This window comes from Schistocerca nitens, chromosome 4 (assembly GCF_023898315.1).
Source record: "Schistocerca nitens isolate TAMUIC-IGC-003100 chromosome 4, iqSchNite1.1, whole genome shotgun sequence".
Lineage (NCBI taxonomy): Eukaryota > Metazoa > Arthropoda > Insecta > Orthoptera > Acrididae > Schistocerca > Schistocerca nitens.
The window spans coordinates 296,286,301-296,311,233 of record NC_064617.1 but is presented as its reverse complement, the minus strand read 5'-3'; the positions used below and the strand labels follow the sequence as shown (position 1 = coordinate 296,311,233).

Below are 24,933 nucleotides of genomic sequence, written 5' to 3'. Positions count from 1 at the left end.
CCATTCGTCCCTCCATTCACGCCTGTCGCGACACCACTGGAGGCGGGCTGCACGATGTTGGGGCGTGAGCGGAAGACGGCCTAACGGTGTGCGGGACCGTAGCCCAGCTTCATGGAGACTGTTGCGAATGGTCCTCGCCGATACCCCAGGAGCAACAGTGTCCCTAATTTGCTGGGAAGTGGCGGTGCGGTCCCCTACGGCACTGCGTAGGATCCTACGGTCTTGGCGTGCATCCGTGCGTCGCTGCGGTCCGGTCCCAGGTCGACGGGCACATGCACCTTCCGCCGACCACTGGCGACAACATCGATGTACTGTGGAGACCTCATGCCCCACGTGTTGAGCAATTCGGCGGTACGTCCACCCGGCCTCCCGCATGCCCACTATACGCCCTCGCTCATAGTCCGTCAACTGCACATACGGTTCACGTCCACGCTGTCGCGGCATGCTACCAGTGTTAAAGACTGCGATGGAGCTCCGTATGCCACGGCAAACTGGCTGACACTGACGGCGGCGGTGCACAAATGCTGCGCAGCTAGCGCCATTCGACGGCCAACACCGCGGTTCCTGGTGTGTCCGCTGTGTCGTGCGTGTGATCATTGCTTGTACAGCCCTCTCGCAGTGTCCGGAGCAAGTATGGTGGGTCTGACACACCGGTGTCAATGTGTTCTTTTTTCCATTTCCAGGAGTGTAGATTTCATCTTGGAAAGTTCTGATGAAGGGCACCTAATGTTATTCATGTCCAGCATTGCTCTGATCCCGATAGTAACATTTCTAATAAGAATTGGTAAATATAGTGCAACAGCAATTGATAATTTACTTCTAAATTAAACTGTGTTTAATGAAACAGATGTGAGGCTTATAATAAATGGTTTATCTGATCTGATGGTCAAATGGCAACAATAAAACTTCCCCATTGATCAGGTCTAATTAAGAAAAGGAAAATTTCAGAGAGTTGTAAATGCTGACTCAGTTATATTATTCAGATAGAATTTATATCATGAAACATGGGAAGAAGTTCACCAAGGACACACAATAGTTTGGAAATTTAATTATTTCCTAACAATATTCTTACAACTTTTTCCTTTATATAACAGGGACATTAAAAGTGGAACTCACAAAATGTTGGCTAATATCTGAGATCAGAATATTTCTATTAGGAAGAGAAAGAGCTTTGTTTTAACACGAAGGGCTAGCTCTAAACCAAGGCTTAGAAATGCACTTCAAACAGTACTGCAAAATTCTTCAGTGTGTCATCAGTGGGACAAAAACTATGTGCAAAAAAATCAAAATTACAAGACTGAGGCAAAGACAATCTGGAGCATTATTGGGCATGAAACAAATCAACTCAGCAATGCAGAAGATATTGAACTCCCAGATAACAGTAGCAATAAAACAGATGAGACAAAGTTCAAATCAGTCAGCTCTACAAATATTTTCAAACGGTAACTGAAAACATGGGACAAAAAATGGTTCATTGATAACAGATACACTCTGACATACAACACATCCATCACAAGATGTCAATTTTGTCAGTCCCTCTATTAAAAAGGTCACAAAAAACATTATGAAGCTAAAAAGAGGTACCTTTTCTTGCTGTGATTGTATCTCAGCCAAAGTCCTAAAATCCCATATTGGACTGAACTGTGTGTTCCCTTTGTATCCAATCAACATGTCAAGGTGCATTTCCCAAAAGACTGAAATATGCAAAATTAATACCTGTATACCGAAGTGGAGATAAGCAACTGACCTTTCATTATACACCAGTCTATCTCCCTTTTTAGAGAAATCTGCTTACCGCAGAATGTTAAACCTGTTATTTTTTAAGAATAATCTCTTAAGAACAGTTCAGTTTGGTTTCTGACAAGGCTTCACTACAGAGAAAGCAATACATAAACTAAACTCAATTCTAGTAAGACTGAACAATAAAAATTAACCTGCTGACATTTTCTGCAATCTTTCCAAGGTGTTTGACTGTGTAAACCATACAATTTTGTAAGGTAACCTGAAATGGTATGGCAGGAAAGGTCTTGCCCCTGCATGGGTGGTGTTATACCTTAACAATAGAAAAAATTGGGTCACTTCACCAAATGACAAGAGAGGAATAAGATTAAAGCCAGAGTCACAAAATATTAAAAATTGTACACCCCCACGGTTTGGTACTTGGTCCACTACTTTCCTGTCTATGTGAATGATTTGGTCAAGATAAAGGAGGACACTTCAAAAACTGTAAAGGCCTCAATACACAATCAAATAACTTGTCAAACTTTACTATGTTTGCCAAATATCTGACTGTGTATCATGCTGTTTGATGTGTTTGAGAGGAATTTTGAGTGACAGAAAGTATGACAAGCTGGCAGACATTTTTTGTGTTGACGTTTCACTGTGTATGTTTTGGGAAAAAGAGATATTATAATTTATCTCACTGTATTGTGAGCTTCCACAACTATGGAAACTACAAGCGAAAACTAGCACTGGTAATTACCAAAATAGTAGAGGTTTCGCATCCTCCCCAGACATATATTCCACAGGAAGAGATTAAATCAATATTCTGTGCAAAACATAAAATAAAAAAAAAACTCTTAATTCTTTGGTTTTGCCATGGATGATGTAGGCTATATGTCCATATTTAATGAACTATCATTACCGTTCCAAACAGAAGAGAATAAATTTTTGCCTACAGGTGTCTTCCTTTTCAATGTAAAGGCAAACTAAGTAATTAAAACTTCCACTGTGCATTGAGAGCACATTGATGTAATCATTCAGATTACAAAAGTAAAATTTCCTGTAACAGTTTTTCATGCGTATATTTCTCATTTTAAACCATTCCCTGGACTCGCATCTAGTCAGCAACGGTCAGGAGAATAATGTACCATACTAGCAACTACTTCGCACCCAACAGCATTACCCTTACAGAAATTCATGTTGTGCAATTCCAAACAAATAACAATGACTTACAGGTACCAGAGGAAGATGTCAAAGGACATATACTGGATGAGACTCCATGTGTGAAGATACTGGGCACCCAGATGGAAAATAAACTGCATCTGGATAACAAACACAAAACTTGGTTATGCTGGCTTTGCACTCGGAAATCTGTCACTGTGTTGACCTGCAACAGGTCTGCTAACACATTTTTCATACTTTCACTCAGTTCTATCCTATGACATAATCTTCTGGAGCATCGCAGTTAAAGTGAAAAAAAGTATTTATTCTTCACAAATGTTCAATAAGAATATTATGTGAAGTTGTTAACTGAATAACTTGCAGAAGCATATCATGGACCTAGGGATTCATACAATGTTACTTCCTACTGCAAAGGCTGTTGAAAAAATATCTAACTTTCTTTTTCATTGTTGACAGCAATAATACTATCGGGACATACATGTTCTCTATGTTTGTAGGCATATATAGTTCGCATGTCTGATATTTTTTCACAACTACAAAAAATACCAGTTGCAGGCTAGCTGTGGACAAGTGAACACGTAAGTGGTAGTCGTCAGATTTCGTGTTGTGGGTAAAATGACAGAAAGAAATGGAACAACACTGTTGCATCAAATTTTGTTTTATGCCTGGTGATTCTCAAGTTAAAACAAACCAAAACATTCGACACGTGTTTGGGGACAAAGCAATGGGTACCAAAAAGTTAAAAGAGCAGTACAACTGCTTCAAAGATGTCCACTCACTGCACCAGTGAATAGAGAACCAAGTCCAGTTAGGCCCTCAACATCTACAAATAAGGTTGTTATTGATCACGTAAGAACTCTGCCGATGCTGGCTAAACGAGTCACAATCAGAGGTCTTGCAGGCGAAGTTAATATTAGAACTGGACCTATTCATTCCATTTTAACAGAACATTTGGAATTCAGGATGAGCTCATCAAAATTTCTGCCGAAGTTGCTAATAATTGAGCAGAAGCAACTTAATTTGGAGATCACACAGGACATGATGGATACTGTGAATAGTAATCCCAAATTTCACAACACTGTGATCACTTGTGATGAGTCTTGGGTTTATGGGAACAACCCACAAACAAAGTTCTAATTATCACAATGGAAGCATCCTTAATCCCCGAGATCAAAACTGAGCCGTGTGGCTCGATCAGCGATATTCCCACTGTACCAGAATTTGGTAAACATTTTGTTGATCAGACGGATGCGTCTAATTCTGGGGTGGCAGCAGTGCTGCTTCAGGAGGATGTAGGTGAACGATGTCCGATAGCATATGCATCCAGGACACTCTCGCCTGCAGAGTTAAAATATTCTGTGTACGAATGGGAAGCGTTGACAGTACTCTTCGCTTTAGAAAGGTTTCGTTTCTACCTAGAACATAGACATTTCGACTTGGAGACCAACAACCGGGCATTAAGCTGGGTACTGGCCCGCCCCAGGAAAACTGGGCATATCGCCCAGTGGGCAGTCATTACATCTGCCTTCAGATTCAGCGTTAAGCATATACGGGGCCGGAAAATTCTATAGCGGATGCGCTGAGTTGGATGTTTGAGGAGGGACAGGAAGGAGACCAGGATACTACTGGCGTAGGGAATGTAAGTTTGGTTATGGGTGTTCAAACTGAAGTTCCGGAGAAAAGCAAGGCAGGGATCCTAAACATAAAACATCAGCTCCTAGAAGGGAAGCAGGTGCCGGGCTATAGCATAAAAAAGGGCATTGTATGCTACCAAACTAAGAGCGACGGAATGGTTAAGATTTGTCTGCCGAGTGAACTAGTTACAGCGATTTTCCATTATTTCCATATTTCTGTGGTGGGAGGCCACTTGGGAGTCGCCAAGACTATTGCTAAGATTCGGGAGCATCTAACCTGGGCGAGATTGTATAAGGACATTCGTAGATTAGTAGAGAAATGCCATGTTTGTAAGGAATCCAAGCCCAACTCTAATGCGAGGAGAGGGTTGCTGCAATCTACCAGGGAGAATGCACCAATGGACAAGGTGTTCATTGATTATATTGGACCACTGCCGAGAACGCGGAATAGCAATAGATATATATTAGTAGTGGTGGAAGCGTTCACACGCTTTGTATGGCTCATTTCTAGTAGTGGAATAACAGCGGGCTTAACCATTTGTCATCTGACTAACATTTTTTCGATCTTTGATCTGCCAAGGTTGCCCGTTAGTAATAACACCCCTGCTTTCATGTCGCAGCAGTTTACGAGATTTTGTTTCGAAAGTGCTTTACGTCATGTCACTACTATTCCCTACTACCCGCAACCTTCATTTGCGGAGAGAGTGAATCGCAATCTTAAGGCTGCTCTCATAGCCTTATGCCAGAAGTCGAGAGAAGATGGGACGAGACAATCCCTTGGCTGAACTTAGCCTTCAACCTTGGCCACCATGAAGTGAGGAAGGCTGCCCCCCCCTCTCTCTCTCTGATGTTTAGTTATCCTGTGAACTCCCCACTCGCCAATTTGTGGTCCATCAATGATTTACTCCCCGAGGACGTGACCAGCAACCTCATTCAGTAGAATTGGAAACGTGCCAGGAAAAATATCAAGCTTGCACACTGGAATTTAGCGCAGCGCTACAATGATGGGTGCCGTCCCTTTACGGTCCAGCCAGGGGGGACAGTTTTCATCCACAATTTTGAGGCAGGGGGGCAAAGGAAAGACAAAATCTCGAGCAAGTTATCATCACATTTCGTTCGACCCTGCCAGGTGTTATGGGTCTTGAACCTAGTCAGTTTGCTGGTTCAGAATAGTCAGACGGGGAAAAACTCGCAGGTCCACATCTGGCAGGTCAAGGGAGGGAGGTAACTCTTGTCTTGAACTAATGGGGGATGGTTTCCAGGTTTCTGAGGGGAAGGATGAGCCGGTGGTGTGTGCAGAGTGTGCGGGGGCGCCACCTACCAGGCCGATCGGGGAGCAAGAGGGTAAGCTCTAGCAAGTAGCGAGGATTTTGCTTTGGGACACCTAGCAGTAACTTTGTTTGGGACGTCTGGCGGACAGTACAGGCACCGCGCGGGGCAGCAGGAAGAGCACATCTAAAAGGGGCTGTTTACCCGGGTGACAGCACCATAGCAAATATCGCCGACATGGAAGCAGTCATGTTACTGGGAAGTCATTGATGTATTTCGCTTCCTGCATGTCTTCTGGCACCAGGATCTGCGGTGGCTGGCTTCGTCAAACAAGCAAGAGAATAAGGGCCTTGCTTGTGCTGTAAATTGTGACCAGAATCTACTATTGGGTTCAGTGCTGTTGACTTCATTTTCTTGGTCAGTCATTGCTACTCCTACTGAGTCTGTCCTCGAATATGTTAATTTCAACTTGCTTAGTTCGCAAGGTTCTAGCGAGAGCTGTATGTGATGTGATGATTAACATTTATGGGGGCCTGGAATGCTGGTACTTTCTGTTGGTAGATTGTTGCTATCAGTATTAACCACCATTGAAAACAGTTTGGCTGGTCCTTGTGTAAGCGCCGCCTGATTATTGTTTTTATATCACACAACGGAGTTAAACTGGCCAATTGCTATAGATATACACGGATAAAATTTTCCCTGGATATATTTTGCTGCCAATTGCTATAACATTACTGTTACGTTTCTATCTGAAGTGATAGTGTGTCAGAGACATATGTCTAATGCTAAATGAGTAATTTCATAAATTCTTAACAGTTACTGAGAGGTCAGTCATACTGTGTGTTTAAATAGTTTGAAACTGATTCTATTAATGAAAGTACAAGAATTCCTTCAATGACAGTAGGTGAATATGGTAATTAATTCTGATTTAAACATAAATTTAAGTGTGGCTATTTGCTGCAAGTCACCTTATGTTTTGCATCGAGCGGAGGGGTCTCGATATACCGTTAGCCTGCATGCTAGTTACTTGCATTTGATTTCGTTTTATTGGGACTTCTGCTGTTTGTCTTGGTAGTGGGTGCGGGGTCCTGGGTTGCGTCCTACTTGTGCTCTTGTGTATTTTCCGCCCCCTTTGCCCCCGTATGCCGGCTGGCCGTGTATCTAGTTCGCTCACGGCTTAATGTATAATTGACATTACACACATAAGATAATAGATTTTTACTGCTTAGCTGACATTCATTAATAGGTTGATTAATTCTACAGATGATGTACTGTAATTAATTATTGTGTTTCTAGTAACTTATGGCAGATGTCAGCCTGTTGTAGATACCTACTAGTTCTGGGATTTTTCATGCCTATTTGTGATCATTGCTGCTCCTGTTTGGGGGTCCATGCTGAGCCTGTATTGGAAAAAGCCGAGTGGACGGGCATCCACTTCTGGGCATAGTTTGTTGAATCTCACGAGGTTGCTTGGTCACATAAAATTTTATATTTTATATCCTACATTGTAGGGTACCTACCATTTAAGTAATGTGATTGCGTGCCATGGTATCTGATTTGTTGTTGCCTGTACTCTGAATTACTTTGGTAATACCAATCACTGCAGTAAAGAAAGACTACATTTCCTCGTTAAATTTTAGTAAATTGTTCTTCAGGCTGATAATAGTTTTTGAGTAAATAATTTTTAACTCATTTCACTACATGTGTAATAGGCCATAAGTACCGTGGTTTATGGTAATTTTAAAAATGTGTTGATGGTTTTATTTGTCTTGTTTGAATGTGCCAAATAATCTTCAGTGCAAATGTCGATGGTGATTGCCTGATGATTCACTTGGTCCAGTCCTACCACCCCACAGCCTATTGTGCTGAGCTTGTGTCGTGTAAAAGTTGAATTCCATGCTGTGCTGTCACATCAAAAATAAGCGAGGCAGATCCGCAGCAATGTGAAAGATGTGTTGATCTCCTTTTCTAACTCCAATGGTGTGGTCCATCACGAGTACGCCCCACAAGGTACTAATTTCAATAAGGAGTACTACCAAGAGTTCTACATAGCCTTCGTGAAGCAGTAAGATGCAAACAGCCAGACTTGTGGGCAGTGGACGGCTGGCACCTTCACCAAGGTAACACACCCACTCATTATTCTCAATTAATTCAGAGTTTTTTTGGCCAAACACAACAGCAGTTGCACACCATACAAAAAGAGGCTTTCCAGCAACCAATACCATAATTAGAAATAGTTTCCATATAACTAATGCATCCCTCTCTACGGTTCAGAATGGATATTTATAGTTGTTGCAAAAGCTTGTGACAGATTGCTAGTGGACATCAGTCTGGAAATTGAGAATCCCAAAATATTTAAACATAAAACAAAAGAATTTAAACACAGATCAAAAGAATATATCCTTAGCCACTTCTACAATTTACACAGTATTTGTAGTGAAGTATGTAAATTCCATGTAACTAATAGTGTTTGAGAAATCCTGCAACAGCAATAAGGTTTTCAATAAGTAATCTGCAAAAATATTAGCTGAGAAGCATTACAGATTCTAAAAAAAATTATCTGAAAATTATCAGCTGGGTTGCCTTCATACAGATTATTTATGAAAATAAGTTACTCTTGAAATTGAAGAATAGTTATGGTTAGTTGATGGTAGTTTGTAGCCTATCCTGGCTTATAACATCAGAATAATCCTCAGTGCAAAGTATTGCTTTTACTTCAGAGTCATCACAGTTTACTATTCTAAATGCTCTATGGGTAAATCAGTGACACCAAGTGATATCTGACTGCTTAAATTTTATAAAATGCTGCTTTCAGTAATGGTCAAAACTTGTCATAAAATAGTTTCATTGGTAAGAAAAAGATCTTATGGTAATAGCATTTCCCTACACACTATCAAGTTTTTATGTTTATGTTATTGGTACCAAAATTTTATAGCACATGATTGGATTTGCTGCCATCTCAACACTGGCTGTTAAATGTTTATGTCACTTCACTCCATTTTCTTAGCATGTGGGGTTAGTGTTAAATACTTGCCGTGGCATAGTATCTTAGTGGCTAAGTGTCAAATGAATGAATAATGAAAATCTTTGGTTATCACTCAAATGCACTCACACAGTATACATGATTAATGCCATCCTTTTTTTCCCATCTGCGATAAGCTGCCACCTTGATCAGGGGTAGGCAAGGACATACATCTAAAGTGATATGGTTGAAAAAGCAGTTTTGTATTTCAACCCACCTCTGGAATGATCAGACACTGAACGAAATGTCATAACAAATGACATCGACAAAAATGCAATGATCTGCTAAGCAATTATGCGAAGGATGGGGATACAGTTTTAGACAAGAACTCCTCAAACTTTGTTTATTCCCCACACTGAACAAGTTCCTGCAGACACTAACTTTAATTTCCATGAATTGCTTCCACTGGTATTAACTAAACTATGCATAAATAAGCTGAACTCAAGAACAGCACAGCAAATTTAACAAAATAGTACAGGGTGAGGTTAATACGAATATTACAAACAAATAAACCTCAAACTGTTACACCTGAATTGAATCTCCCTCAACAATAGTAAGGACAAAGACACTCGTGGGTGCTGTTGATTGCATAAGGGGTTAACAATGAACAAATGGTAAACATCACCACCAAGAAAAGGTTCAAAGTAACAATCAATTCTTCCGGTACTCGGGCCTCTTTTTCCCAATTTCAAATTCACACTTTTGAGATCGAGACACAAGAACAGCCTGTAGAAAAGTAGTCAGAATTGTTTGACTTTAGAATTGCCTATCAGCAGCAATTATATTGTGACTCCCATGACCTGAATCCTGAAATGATCAACATAAGATGACATAATTTTCATTACTGTACCGATTTTATCATGTATCTCAAAAGTCGTGCTGGCTGTAGGTATATACAGTGATGTGGCATTTCCTAATTTTTTTATATCTTACAATAATACAATTCAGTCTAAGGTTTCTGTTGTACTGTGTTTTAACTAATATTGCACAGAATTTTTTTATTTTTTAGAAAGATACATGAAGCTGCCATTTTCAATAAGAGGAAAATTTTAATGCATGATTAATTAAAATGTGAATGAATTATCATTGAAGGAATATTAAATGATACTGTATTAGATAGATCAGATACTAATATTGTACATAAGAAGTAGCAAAGGGAATGCAAGAGGGTTTACTGGGTAAACCATAAAGCAAATGATGATTACTGTGGGATACAAGTAATGTACAACCGAACCTGAATGTGTCAACAAACATTGATAGTTCTTGTGACAATAGCATAAAATTTCCACACTCGCATCCATTCATTCACTGTGTTCTATAGACACCATCAAATCAAGTTTCAAAAGTTACATTGCTTCCAGAAAATAAGTGTGTGTGTGTGTGTGTTTACAATAATGTTACTGCGGTTTAAATATTCACATCACCTCAGCTGAAGCCACAAAGTAGGTAAGCTTGACAGAAGAGTACTTCTTTGGCACCATTTCTCATTGTACAGTGCACTGAAGACTCTTAATGGACTATGCATTAAATTGCTTGAAAACAGTTAACTTCTACAGTGGCTGCATAGCTATACATGAGAAAGCATTAGAGCATCTAAGGAAACTATTCCTTCAAAAGAAATGGCAGTCATCAGACCGCAACATACGTAACATTTTATACAATTGTGTTCATTTCTGTAATTCAAGATCACACATTAGTGCTTCAGAAATGTACGCATGCATGCATATTACCATCAGTAACAGCAAATCACTTTATTCACACCATATGTTACATATATTTATGTTCATGTCTTGATTAAATGTCAAATCTATAATGTTTCCAAAAATTATGGTCAGAGTTCTTCTTCAGCTTTAATGTATCATTAGTGAATATATATTTGGTAATTCAGTGATAAATATATGCCTCATAAAACACTTCTCTTTCAAAAATTAAATACAGGGTTCTGAACCCTTGTTGCCATCTCTTGAAATTGACTATAACCAGCAAATAATTTGAAACAGTGCCCAAGATGGGTTCTGTTTAAAATACACCAATTAGCAACAACATACCTTATTACAAATGTTGATTTATCACTGAACTGTCTTATGGTGTCTTAAGATGTTTCTGTTCTGTGTAAAAATGAAGTACATATAATATGAAAATAAATCACTATTTATTGCTTTCAATGTATTCTCTACAACAGTAGAACAAAAACAGATGCAGTGACTCCAATAAAAATAAACATTATGAAATCTTAACAAGATTTATAAAATATTAGAAACAATATCATCTATGTGTCGCTACTGTTTTAAATTCACAAGAGAATCTCCAAAATTACTACTACTAGTTACCACTAATTATGGCAAGACAACTTTTGACTCCGTTTATATTGAAAATGGCATAAATGTGTCTCACAATCCAGATCTAAGTTAGCAACAAGAAAATATTTTCAAAAATTTACAGTTCATTATACATTTTGACCAACAAAATATACCAAAACTACTTAAGATTTCTTGCTTTTGCAAACAATCTCAAAGCAATTCAGATACTGAATCACAGCAAAACTATCACAGTCATTAGGTTGAAAAAGAAGAATATTGCAAACAACATACATAACAGAGCAAACAATCAGCAGAATCAGTTTCGTATCTGAGAGATTCCATAACATCAGAATAAAATTTTTTCAAGAAACCCAAGTAACTTAGCAGTTACATCATTAATGCAATTAATCATACTAGTTCACCTTACACAATTTGGAGAGAAGCAGAATCGCTATCTGAAGGTGCAAAATACATCTCACTGAAATATGGGCTAAACTGAAAGTTACAGAAGCTTTGAAATTGATAAACCGTAGTACAAAGCCTTCTTTAAAAAAAGACGAAAAACCTGCTGCTTTCCCTGTGTAAAAAATAACAGGCAGTTAGGCTCATAAAACATCTATTGTTTACAAACTTTATTCCAATTTTAACGAGAGATTTCTTCTATGTCATAATGTTATCAGACAGGCGAAGATTCGACTACATTTTATACGTGAATATGTCATGTTGTATAAAATACTGGTACTAAATATCTATTTCTGATATCCACATTCACCGGAAGTTACAGGTACATGGCAGTGGAATGCGAGTCTTCGGCGATGTTCCACGTTATAAGCATTTGATACTTTTTATTGAGAAACAAGTTCCTTATCACAATAAATACCTGATTCTGAACTTTAAGTTCACTTGAGCAAACGCTTGAGTCACTCTACTAGAGCTAGTAGGGGAATGAAATTTGGAAATTAACACTTCAGTAACAAGTGTGCAGTACTCGACTGCATGGAGATTAAAGTTTGACGGCTCGCGGTTCTTACAAAGTAATACAATTGCTACCTCGGAAAAGTGGGAATTTCGCCGTCTCAAATAAGTTCTTCCCACAAATTTTGAAGAATTAGCAGATGTCTTTCATACGTAAGTTATCTTCCCGTCCACATCATTAGTGAAACTGCTGTGCTTATGGTAAACGAAACGTACAAAAGTGATACAAACATATCTCACCAAACCGTTAAAAGCAATAAAACCGCTTATTAAACTAAAATAAATATTTCATGATACATCGAAATCCATGTTTTGTGTGTGGAATTACAGCGCAGATTCTGAAGACTACATGAGAAGTATCACTGGCTCTGTATAGTCAAAATTACTTTCTACGGCATCAATGAATTCTACATTGCATATACTACGCTACATCCTCAGCTCTGCTGCGGAACTTCACTATTTTTATTTTTAAGACTTAGCTGATAGTTAACAGCCCGTGACAGTGAATACAGACCAGTGGCTGCAACAAATACATTCACACTAAAAAGGCTCCAGTTCTTCGGTATGATTACTAAAGAATACCGAGACCATATTACTCCCGTGGCTGTTAGAGCTCCAGACTGTGAAATACTTATTTTATCCGCAGGTCTCTTCAGGTCTCCAAGGCCAGCAATGACAAGCCCCCATTTGAAGACGGGGGACCAAAAAAAAATTGTCTTGGGTCCAGCAGGATGATTCCAAAGCGGCTGAAGACTGGGTGGGACAAACTTGTCGGCAAATGCAATGGTTTTTCTGTATATCACAGACATACTTCACATCACCTTCGTCTCTCACAGCAGAACAACCTACAAACCTTCACCACAAAACTACACTAGCGCGACCTTCGCGCTGTGAGGTAACAAGTGAATAGCGCCTGGCGTTCGCAAATCCCTACATAGTCACGTGACGTTGCTGAACGCGCAACAGCTGATTCCCGTGATCATCGCCATTTTGAAACGTGTTGTAGAACAGCAAATTAATTGCAATTCGACGCGGAACATTTATGCAGCACAGTAGCAAAAATATAAAACCTTCAGAGAAGTTTCACGTACGTAATAGTAATTAGAACTTATAAACTCGAATCCCTTTAACCAAGAAATACCGTACCGTTGGTTTTAGATTGACTGAAAGAGAATTGATTTTAATTCAGTTTACCAAATTTGCAAATAGTTTAGGTACTACCCCCTTAATATATTTCCTGAATGATTACTAGCTGATATAAAATACAAATATAGTAGTGGGCATCGGCAGAAATGGTAATAACTTTTACATGTTATGTATGTAGTGGTAAATCGTTTACAAATATTAGAAAAAACAGTCAGCCCAATACAGTGGCAAACGATACACAGTTTGAAGACACATGGCCACCATGCGTTCTTTCCATTATAACTGTTTGCTTTTTACCGCACATACGATTCATGCCTCCAGTCTACTACACCACTCATTCCTAAGGTCTTTTATTCAACAGCATATGCTAACTCTGTCAAAAGCTTTTGACAGGTCACAAAATAATCCAACTGTCGTTTAATTGTCAATAAATGCATGTATATCATCGTCTGTTGATACACTCTTCCAAAACAAAAAAAAGCTGTTGCTGAGGATGTTGTACTTAGTAAGAAGCTAAACTGTTCTGCTGTGCATCAATTTATTTGGTACATTAGAAAAACTGAGAGAAATGAAATTGATTCATAGGTTGTAGCATTTGTCATTTCTCCATTTTATGAGTTGGTCGGATTTGTCCTTCCTCAAGTGACTTATTAAAAATATGACAGAGGACTTTCCTTATTTCTCTACAGTTTTATTTCAGTAATTTACTGGTAATGTTAACAACTTCAGCAAAATTGTGCTGTTTAAAGGCGGAATTATTTTTTTTCTATTTCAATCACTGTCTTTTACAGAGCATGCACATCATCTGTTACGTTAATTAGAGTGTTATGTAAGAACTCCATAGCTTTATTTAAAGAATTCAGGCACCATGCTGGATTTGTAATGTTAAAAAATGATTTTTGAAAGCAAATACTGGTCACCATTTTGGGATCATATATATATTGCAAACATTTCTTAAACTGATCATTTCATTGGCAGCTGAACTATTCCTAGCCTTATTTTTCACATATTTCCATATGACTCGTTTTGTTACTAGATTCATCAACCACTTCTTTTAAGTACCTACATACTTTCAAATTGTTGTATCATCTTCCGTAATATTGTAGAGTACACTTTATATTGTCTCATCATTCCAGAATTGTTAGGCAGTCTGGCTGACGCATACAAATCCATTTTTCTTTTACACAAAATCTTTATGCCCTGAGTAATCTATGGCTTAAATACAGTGTTACAGCACAGTTTTCTCTAACTCTTTACTTTGGTTACGCTTCCTCAAACAGACTTGTAGTTTAAGTAATAAAAAGGCACATTAAGTTTTAAGTTAACATCTGTATAATATACATCAGACCAATTTACTAACTGTAGCTTCTGCCTCCATGTCTCCATTGTTTCTTTATTTGTTACTCTCACAGCTTTCTAGACAGGTTGTGGTTTTATCTTAAGATGGCACTAAGGGATAGTAAGAATTGTAGCATCATGGCCTAACAGCCTATCTAAGACTTGACTGACTGTCAAGCTGCTGTGTCTATATCAGTTAAAGTACTAGAATGACCCGTTACATTAGTGGAAATTTCTGGTACTGGCACTAAATTGTAAGAGCTCATCTGTTGCTCTAGTTCTACTCTTATTACTTTCAACCAAGAAATTTACATTAAAGTCACCTAGTAATATGATTAATTTTTTTTTTACAATTTTGACAAGACTGCTTCATTTTGTTTGAGAAAGATTCCCGAATTCCCTACAGGTGTCCTGTTAATTGATAATATGGCAACTGATGTATTGTTTGCTGTCAGTTCTATGCCACACACTCCAAAGTGTTGCTAAACACAAAAATACCTTAAGTCTAGGGCTCAAAGTAGTACATTATTTCTAGTGTAAAGCACTACTCTGCCTTTCTCCATGGTAGATCTACAATACTGAGATACTAAGCCGAATCTGTCAATGCACAACTTGTGAATTCCACTATGACATAGTGTTCTGTGAAATATAATGTGTCAGGTTGCTTTCCACATTCAGTAAAATTTAGCTTCATTACAACTGGACTATTTTATTTTTAAGTCCTCTTATCTTCTGGTAGAAAATTTCTAGATATTTAGATTTGTTTAAATAGGCCTATACACTATTTTTAGAATTATCAGTATTGTGTATCAGGGTAATTTCACTAAGGATACGTATTGGTGGCTTGGGCTTCTGATCTTCTGCTATATGCTCTTCCCCTGCAGTGGTGGATTCCAAAAATCCTCCTGTATTGTGGAAGTCTTCTTTCTTCTCAGCTTGATTACTCTTGGGGATTCCAATAAATCTGGCTGTCTAATGTGTTATGTCACTGGTGCAAGATACTGTCAAATGAGTTGCCAATAATCCTATTCGTACAACCAGATTTTGTACCTCTGTAATGGAACCTTTCACTGAATACAATATTTCTGCATGTAATTTTTTGCATGATTCTTTGTTTTGGTATTGGCAATAGCATTTAAGATCTGTCTGTATAGTTCTCTCTTATATTTAGAATTCGTATACAGCTTATGTCTTGCGGAGGTAAGTGAGCTGTCAGCTCAGTAAATTTAACATGCGTAAATTTGTCACATACTTCCCTTAATTTTTTAGTTGCTAAATTTATTTCCTGTTTTACAAATGTGCTGTCCATCAAGTCATACTTATGAGGAATATTAACTTCAAAAGTGTTCACATGAGATTTTTTAAGCGCTAGCCTTAGAGCCCTTTGTGCTATGTTGCTTTCTTTTCTATGTGCATACTTCTTTAATAGATTTTCACAACTTTTCAGCACTTCAAAGAGAAGAGCTCCGGGTTCAGTAATGTCTTATTTTAAATTGTTTTTGCATGCTAGACATAATTCCAGCTACACCTTTCCTGTAGCTCTCAGATAATATGCACATTTCATGCCTCTTCATTCCTCTGTTTAAGTTATCATTAGTTTTTGTTTTGTTCACATTTCAAAGCTTTTTATTGTTTACATTTTCTGGCTTTTCAGTGTTCACATTTTGGTGTCTTTGATATGGGACTGAAAAAGAAGTTTGGCATCATTGGTACAATATTCGTTGTACTTACCGTCTTCATTTTTAAGGTATGAAAGCTTTTTGTTGTTTCTTGTTTGTTTTTGGACTCTAGAAATTTGGATTGAAGAAAACTGTTTGACATAACAGATGCATCATGCCATGCTGATAATCCATTTCTTGTTTATTGAAAGTATGACTAAGTCTTTCAAGATTCCTGACGTATCTTTTGGCAAGTTCCAGACCATTTGACAAGTGAGGGTCCATTTGACCTGTTCCATGTCAAAGAAAATACACAGATACACAAAACATGGCATACAGGTTTCAAGAATAAGAGTATATGATTTTCCTACAACAGTGACTAAAGTGGTGTGTGGCTCTGTGGTTAAGTGCGAGACTATGGAGAGAAAAACATACCAATAATGGTTTTTAACCCCTTTTGTGTGCCCCGTATCACTTATTTCAGCTTGGGTAATGTTTATTAATGTGAAAAGTGTGGATTGATTCTAGTTTGAAGTCCGCATTAAATTGTAGATTACCCTTTGACTGCTAGGTAGACCAGTTCAGATGATGGAAAAAAAGGCATGGCTTGTAATGGGGTTCAGTAGCACCATGTCTAGGAATACAGTAGAATTTTCAAACCAACCTTTGGATTGATGGTGGCTTTACCTTTTGTAGAATTACAGTGAAGGTTGGAAGGACTTTTGTTTCCACTAAGCCTAGGGATTTTTATACTCACATGCCCTTATGGTATTTGTAGTTAATAAAAATAGAATGAACTCAGCAACTCAAGGCCATAACATGACAAGTATAAATAATTTCCATGTAGACTATGTATCTCCCTCTAGGGTTCAAACTGGAGTTTTATATCTGGTGCAAAAGTACGTAAAAGAATGCAAAATCCCTAACTATTTAAAAACAAAGAAAAGATTCTCATTAGCAACTCTTTCTAAAATTTATCTAAATGCTTAAAGTAATAGGTGTCCGTGAAAAGAGGGTACTTGCCCCTCACCCTGCTGCTGCAATCTATTGAGTTTTTATCTATTGCAAAATTCTCATACACTTCCTAATTTATTGCTTGTTATCTTGCTAAACATCTCATGTAGCAAATTGTAGCACTATGTGGCCGATCTTTGAGAGACAATACTATGTCTCGAAACTTTCCAACTCATTCATACAAAAAATAAAATTTTAGGGTATCCTCACAGCCTAGTAAATTTCTGCAGACACCCATGCTTTGACTCAAAAGTATAAATTCTGTGTATTAGATAAATCCTGCCTTTGCCTGTATATGGACAGCTGAAAGTAAATATGTATGGCACGATTGGCTGCTGAACTTTCCTCAAGAGGTATGTGACCTGTTCGCAAATTCTTTCAATTGGACACTACTTCAGCAACTTGTGCGCCCTTAACCTACACCAGTAATCCTGTCAGGGAAGGGAAACCTACTGTTTAACATGACTTACAGAAGCAGCACAGCCTAAAGACAGAATGAAAAATTCTGTTGTCTCACCGGTATTTGATACCATGACCTCACCACCTCCAGGCTCACATTAATTTTTTTATATAGCCTCCTTACTAATACTTACATCCCATCATTTCGCTCACCAATAATTGCCTTGACCTCACATAATACCAAATTTTAAGAGGTGCAAAGCCCATGTTATGATTCGAAAACAGAAAATGACAATAGCCCTCCTAGTGTCCTAGCAGTGAACTTTGAATATGAGAAAAATGTGGTGCAAACATCCGTATTCTTGCTTTATGAAAGATGATTATCAGATGATGACTTTTTCATTTATACATTATGGGTGGGCCTGATAATCTGGTGGTAGAGCATGTACCTGGAAAGGTTTTTGTTACCATGCAAAGTAATATATTCGAGATGATGACTTTTTCATTTATACATTATGGGTGGGCCTGATAGTCTGGTGGTAGAGCATGTACCTGTAAAGGTTTTTGTTACCATGCAAAGTAATATATTCGAGAACACCCAATAAAAAACTAAAGATTAACTTCTCATAGTGGGAGTTCAGTCTTGTAAAATTCTGTATGTGATATAGTGGTCACCTTTTGGCTTTATATTTATTTGTAAAACCCAATATTGCAATTTCGACCGTAAGCCCATTATCAATTGGAAAGAATTACGCTTTAGCAGTATCAAAACGTAAGTCATCCAATGTGATATGTCACAGTAGCTGGTTTCATGGCACTGTGATCCTGATTATGACCTTCTTGTGTATATTGCACACTTGTAAGTATGATGCTCATGTACTGCTTAATATATGTTCCCATCTGTAATAATGGCTGGGGTAGTTGATTCCATATTTGTTTTTGTTTCAAATGAAACTGAAGCTGATTTCGTTGCATAGTATTCTGTGGACCCATGTCTATTTGTTACTGCTTATGAATCCGTGGATGAACTGCTTGATTTAGATGCATTGTAACCATGTTCCTCGTATTCTACGTTACTTTTGTTCACATCCATTTTGCGTATTTTCTCACACTGAATGGATTCTGAGAAGAATGATTCTACTACACTGATTTCCTTTAAAATCTATTGTTTGTGGTACCGGTACATGTTAATAACAAGTGAATATATTTGCATTAACTACTGCTGCCTTTGTTAGTGTTTGCAATGAAGTATGCTCTACTCATTAACACTACAAAGCATATCCATTAACATCTACTTCCATACTCTGCAAGCCACTGTGAAATGCACGAAACTCGCAATCATTGGCAAGAATCAACAACATTCAAAGCAGAATTACATAGGAACTCATTCTGGACAAAATGTAATGCAGTTGAATACTGTACTAAGTCTGCCAAAAGCTGCTAAAATGGAGTTCCATTAAATGCAAGAAAGTATGGAAAGCGGATGCAAAAAAATAAATTAAAATAACAGACATACACTTATAATGCCTTTATATCGAACAGTTTACACACAGATTCACAGCAGCAAATACTCAAACATGAGCCCACAGAACACGATGTGACAGAATCAGCTTCTATTTATAGTGCACACAAGAAATTGTAATCATAAGTACAATGCTATGGAAGTATGTAGTTTCGGTTTTGAAAGAAACCAAAACAAATATGATAGACTTTATTTAAATGATCCAATAAGACACCCTGATGATGGGACAGATAAAATTGCAGCACTATAAGTGGCTGGGCGTTGAACCAAGGTCGTGTTACTGGAAGTCCCTGCACGAGTTTCACCCCCAAGTTTGAATCATTAGACCAATAAGACTGACTGACGGACAGGACAACTGATAGTGGTCTGTGCAAAGATATTACAAAAACACTTTATTTGAAGTGTTAGATAAAGATAGCAGCTAATTAGTACAGGAGCAGGAATAGTGGCTAATTTCAGAGAAGCTACTTCTCAATTAATACACATATGTTAAAAAAAAAGGTGTCAAATACTTTGAGAGGTGACAGTACTTAAAGAAACAAGAAAAATTGGTCCAATGAACATGGGTCTGGAAACGCATAAACATGGGTTTATAGGAAGAGCTGAGCGTCTCTTGGTTGTGGATATTAGCACAGTCGTTGCATTGGTGTTCCGTAAGATGTGCCGGCAGGGTATTACAATGTGTTACTCACAGTACTCTATCTGCCATTAGCTGGTCTGTAGTCAGTTGTGTCTTCGAGTCGACGTGTAGTCTGTTAGTTTTCATCATGTTTATGTGCATTATTGTACTATTCTGTCAACCCTGGGTAATATTATGTTTCACCTTCTTTCAAATGCCGATTCACTTATGTGTTTAATGTTACTGCACTGTTTGTACATACAAATGGTGTAGTATGTTTACTTTATCTGTCTTATGCCACTTGTTAGCAATGGAAGTCTACTACCCAACAAGTGAAATGGCGGATAGGATATTGTGCTATGGTTTAGCAAATGGACGTAGCCTGCGAGCCCATGCTGTCTATGTTGAAAAATATCCACAGCACAGATAAGCTGTTTGGCACTTTTCCTGTGTCTGAGGGACACAGGTATCCTTGCATCTTGGAAGACAGACATTGGAAGGTCCCACACAGTCCGCACACCTGACATGGATGAGCGTATGCTACGTTCGATGGAAGAAACCCCTGGGACCAGTGTGCGATGATTAGCAGCAACAGAAGACATGTCTCAGTCTCTTATCTGGGGAGGTACTTCATGAACAGTTGCTGTACCCACATCAACAGTGCATTCAGGCCCTAAGGCCACAGGATCAGATGGTAGATGGCGGTTTGTCAGTTGCTGTTGCAGAAGTGTGCTGCACGTCCACTGTTCTCATCCAAGAGTTTATTTACTGCTGTGGCAGGGTTCACAAGAGATGGTGATGTGAATTTCCATAACCAGCATGTATGGGCAGATATCGTCAAGCAATTCAGGAAAGAGAGCATCAACACCAATTCTCAATTAACATATGGGCAGGTGTACTTGGCAATAGATTAATAGGGCCATACATGATACCACAAAGGTTAACTGGGGTACATTATCTGGACTTTCTCATTAATGTATTGTCTATCTTTCTGGAGATGGTGCCATTGCAGCAACCAATATAAATGTGATTCATGCATGACTTTCGTCACAATGTGCATGAACATCACATCTAATGCAGACATTTCAGGACCACTGGATTCGTTGGTGGTGGAGGGGGGGGGGGCACACCTTGGCTTGTTCATCCCCCAGATGTCAATCCTCTAGACTTTTTGTTATGGAGACACTTGAATGAATTGGCCTACACAACGCCAATCAATGATGTGCGCACACTACAAGGTCTTATCTTCAATTCGTGCCAGCAGGTACAACAACAACCGGCTATATTTCAAAGGGTGGATCATTCCTTACACCGGAGGGCAGAGGAGCGCATTGTCATGAATGGACACCATGTTGATTACCTCTTGTAAACATGCCTTTATCGCAGAAAGTATACATTTCTGGACCCACGTTTATTGGACTTGTTTTTCTTGTTTTAATAAGTACTACCAACTCTCAAAGTATTCTACATGTTATTTTGAACACTCTGTGTAAAGTAATTTTGTAGTTATTACTATAATTATTAGTTTAAGTAGATTAGCACTAGGTGCAATTTGTTGTTAGTATAGATTACATAAGTAGCCAGGAATGATTGCTCAGAATGGGATTTATGGAACACAAGTTGTTAATGAATGAATTAATTAATTGAGTGCTGTTTGCTGTTGTTCTTACAACTGAAAAATCCCGGACTACTTTGGGTTCTAAAAGATACCAGTACCGTTGTACCTTCAATGCGTGATATTTTCTCTCTTGTTGCAAGACAATGTCAAAAATTGCTAAAAATGTGAATGTAGAAAGTATTCAAACAACATCAAAATAAAATGTATGAGACTTATTACAAATACAGGTACTACCAGAGGAAAGGTACCCAGAGATTAATGTGGATTCTGAACCACATGTTGTTGCTAATATATCTTCACATAACCGAGAAGTGAAGGCTAGCTGGTAACACATGTTTAATGTGCTTCTCTAGTGTATAGGGTTCTTAAGATTGAGAACACACAAGCTTGGATTATTGCGACTGCTGATTCAATAAGCAATGCAACAGATTTTTCCTTGGCCAGTGTTGGTTGAAAAAATGTTGAATTTGTTGTGGGACAACATGGGATATTCCCGCTTTAGCCCCTATAGTTTCATGAAGTTCCAATTCGTGGAGGCACTATACTTAGCCTTCAAAATGGCGTCTGGAATGGAGGTGCATTCCAAGCAGAGATCTGTCATTGAGTTTTGTTTAGCAGAAAACCAGAGCATCACAAATTTTCATAGGCTCTTGCAGAATGTCTGTGGAGACCTGATAGTGAAGAAAAGCATGGTGAGTCATTGGGTAACGCATCTGTAATCATCGTAACATCACACAAACCATCCGTACTCCTGTGTCTTGTCTGGCTGCACACGGCTGCGACTCCTACAACGTTCGGACATGCAGACACACTCACTTGCTATGAGCGACCAATCACAATCAAATACCTTGCTGCACAACTGGTTGTCTCTGTTGGTGGTGCTGGCACACTTGTTCATTAGTTGGGGTACTCAGAGGTGTGTGTTGCTGTGCTCCTCGCTGCCTAAGAGAAGACCACCAACAAAAGACAATCTGTGCGGAATTGCTTGTGTGTTAGGAGGCTAATCGTTTGTAGAACATCGTCTCAGGCAGTGAGACATGGGTTTGTCACTTTGAACTGAAAACAAAACAGCAATTCATGAAGTGGTGCCACATCGTCTCTTCTCTGAAAGTTGACTTCAGCATGTTTGTCACCACAAAACTACTTCTTCATCAAAACACAAGGCCTCACACAAGTCTCCGACCTGAGAAGAGCTCTGAAAACGTCACTGGACTCCTCATCCACCCTCCAGGCCAGTCCTTCTGACTTCAATTTGTTTGACCCTATGAAGGATGCACTATCAGGAGGTTGTTGATGTAGCACAAAATTGGTTCCAACATCGACCAGTAGAGTGGTACCATGCAGGCATACAGGTCCTCCCAGGAAGATGGAGTAAGGCCATCACATTGAAAGAGAGTAATGTTAAAAATTAAGGTTTTATAGCCAAAAGAGTGGTGTACTGCAATGCTGAATAGAACCAAATCTGCTTGCAGAAAAAAATATGTTGCATTACTTATTGAACGCCTCTCATAATATTTGTCCAATAATTAATAGTGAGATTAAATTTATTGCTGTTAACAGTCCTGTATTTCCAAATAGTGTAAGTTGCTATAATACATGTCTTGACTACTGCTAAAGAACATAGAAGTTGTTGGACAGGAATAATCATAGGCAGTGGTGGTTGACATGAAACACAATACATATGTAATAGACGTTGAGTGGTATATTTATAACGAAAAATGGTACAGATTTTACCATATGGGAAAGCAAGGCAACAGGCATAAGTAACGTTAATGTTTGCCACGCACTCTCAACATAAAGGTCAGTATCAGATTCTCAGTAAGAAATATGCCCTCCTCGGGCACTAGTGCACATTTTGCACCTGTTATTCATACTGGCTGTTGAGGAGTCCTTTGGGGATATTGTCCCACTCCTATCTCAAGGCAGTTTTCAGTTCCTGCATGGTTTGCGGAGAATATGTTCACTGAGAAACATCTGTCAAGAGCATTCCAGGCATGCTTCATGGGTTCAGATCAAGGGCATATGCAGGCAATTCCATACCTTCAGTATAGTCTCTCTCCAGTGCGCCCGACACATCAGCGGTTCTGAGTGGATGGGTACTGTGGTTCATAACCAAAAACTCAGGACCTGCAGCACCCCTAAACAGGTGAACATGATCCAGCATAATCTCCCTGCAGTACTGCTGTGCTGTAAGGGTACTTTCGCAAAAATATGAAGTGATGTTTGGCTACGTATCGATTCTGTTTGGCTATGTATCGATTCTCTTGCAAAGCGGTGGTCCATCTACCACCACCATCATGCTTTCACATAGAGTTTCCACCTTTAGTGGCCTTTTTTAATTATGAGATGACACTTTTGGACACATCCATTAGTGTGGCCTATGTAGTGACACTATGACCAGCTTTGAGCAGTCCAGCTGCTCGTCCACGATCATAAGGACTCAAATGATGTCTTGCAGACATGTTGCCATACCATACAGAATGTCAAACTAATCAGTTCTGAAGCAATCTTCAACAGACGCCATACTGCATGAAGTGTCGAATCCACACAGAACGTTCATGCAGTCTTCACTACAGTTAAAACGTTCCGCCCTCTACATTTCTTTACTATCATTGATTGGTTGTTCCTTTGCACGTGTAGTTATTCCTTAGCAATTGTCAAGGAGTGTATATGTTGCACCATAATCTTCTTTACTCACAGATGTCTCTATCACAGTTGGTAGATATGTCCTTAAATTATCTTTAAGATAAAGATCTTAAGACTTTAATAACTTTAAAACTATGCTAGACAATAACAAATGGTTTTTAGCATGTAATATGATAACTCATAAAGTTTTTTGTATCTTCCAGGTGATGTAATTTTGATGCAGAATTGAACCTGAAAGCTTGATAAAATGTGATCGCCACGGGAGAAAGCTCAATCTGTGGGTTGGTTCATACTGATGACATCCAATACCCAGTATGCAAGCCAGCTTGGCCACAATTACTTCATTGTGGGAACTCACCGTATGCCAATAATGGTATTTCCACATTCAAAGAACCCAAAATGTTTAACTTATGGAATAAACATTAATGTATGTCTTTGTTATATCATGTAATCACAGTTCAAACATTAAAATTGCTTTTTCTTGAGTTCCATAAAAATTGACTTACTTGGTTCTTTCCCATCGCCCTTCAGGTAACAATGGTAAACTGTGTTTTTGTTATGTTGAGATTTTGTTGTTATTTGTCACCTGTGAGAGAGCAGCTCCAGTTGGCCTACACGCTCAAAACTGTAAGATAACCTTAACTTCTTACGAATAACCAATTTCTGATCAAGACGCACGTAACACTGCAATATCAGCATCTCATGAAATAACTATCCTCTGTACTGATCTGGTATTACTTTCAAGTCGATTGATTTGTCTGTATATCGAATGCTGAAACTTCCATCTAAGATATATTTTAATGCATTGCTCACACAAGAAGGAAGATGTGTTCCTTATGTATAAATGCTGTACAGTCTACAAAATTCAT

General features: G+C 38.6%; 1 protein-coding gene and 1 long non-coding RNA gene across 2 annotated transcripts in view; one reads left to right on the top strand and one right to left on the bottom strand.

Moving 5' to 3' along the window:
• LOC126253219 (uncharacterized protein DDB_G0284459-like) overlaps window positions 1-24,933 on the bottom strand; it is a 457,157-nt gene that overhangs the window by 189,943 nt on the left and 242,281 nt on the right. The gene's annotated exons all lie outside the window — the stretch shown is intronic.
• On the top strand, window positions 13,054-24,555 carry LOC126253220 (uncharacterized). The gene is made up of 3 exons (XR_007545922.1): window positions 13,054-13,191; window positions 16,243-16,335; window positions 24,268-24,555. It is a non-coding gene; the product is annotated as an uncharacterized LOC126253220 (long non-coding RNA).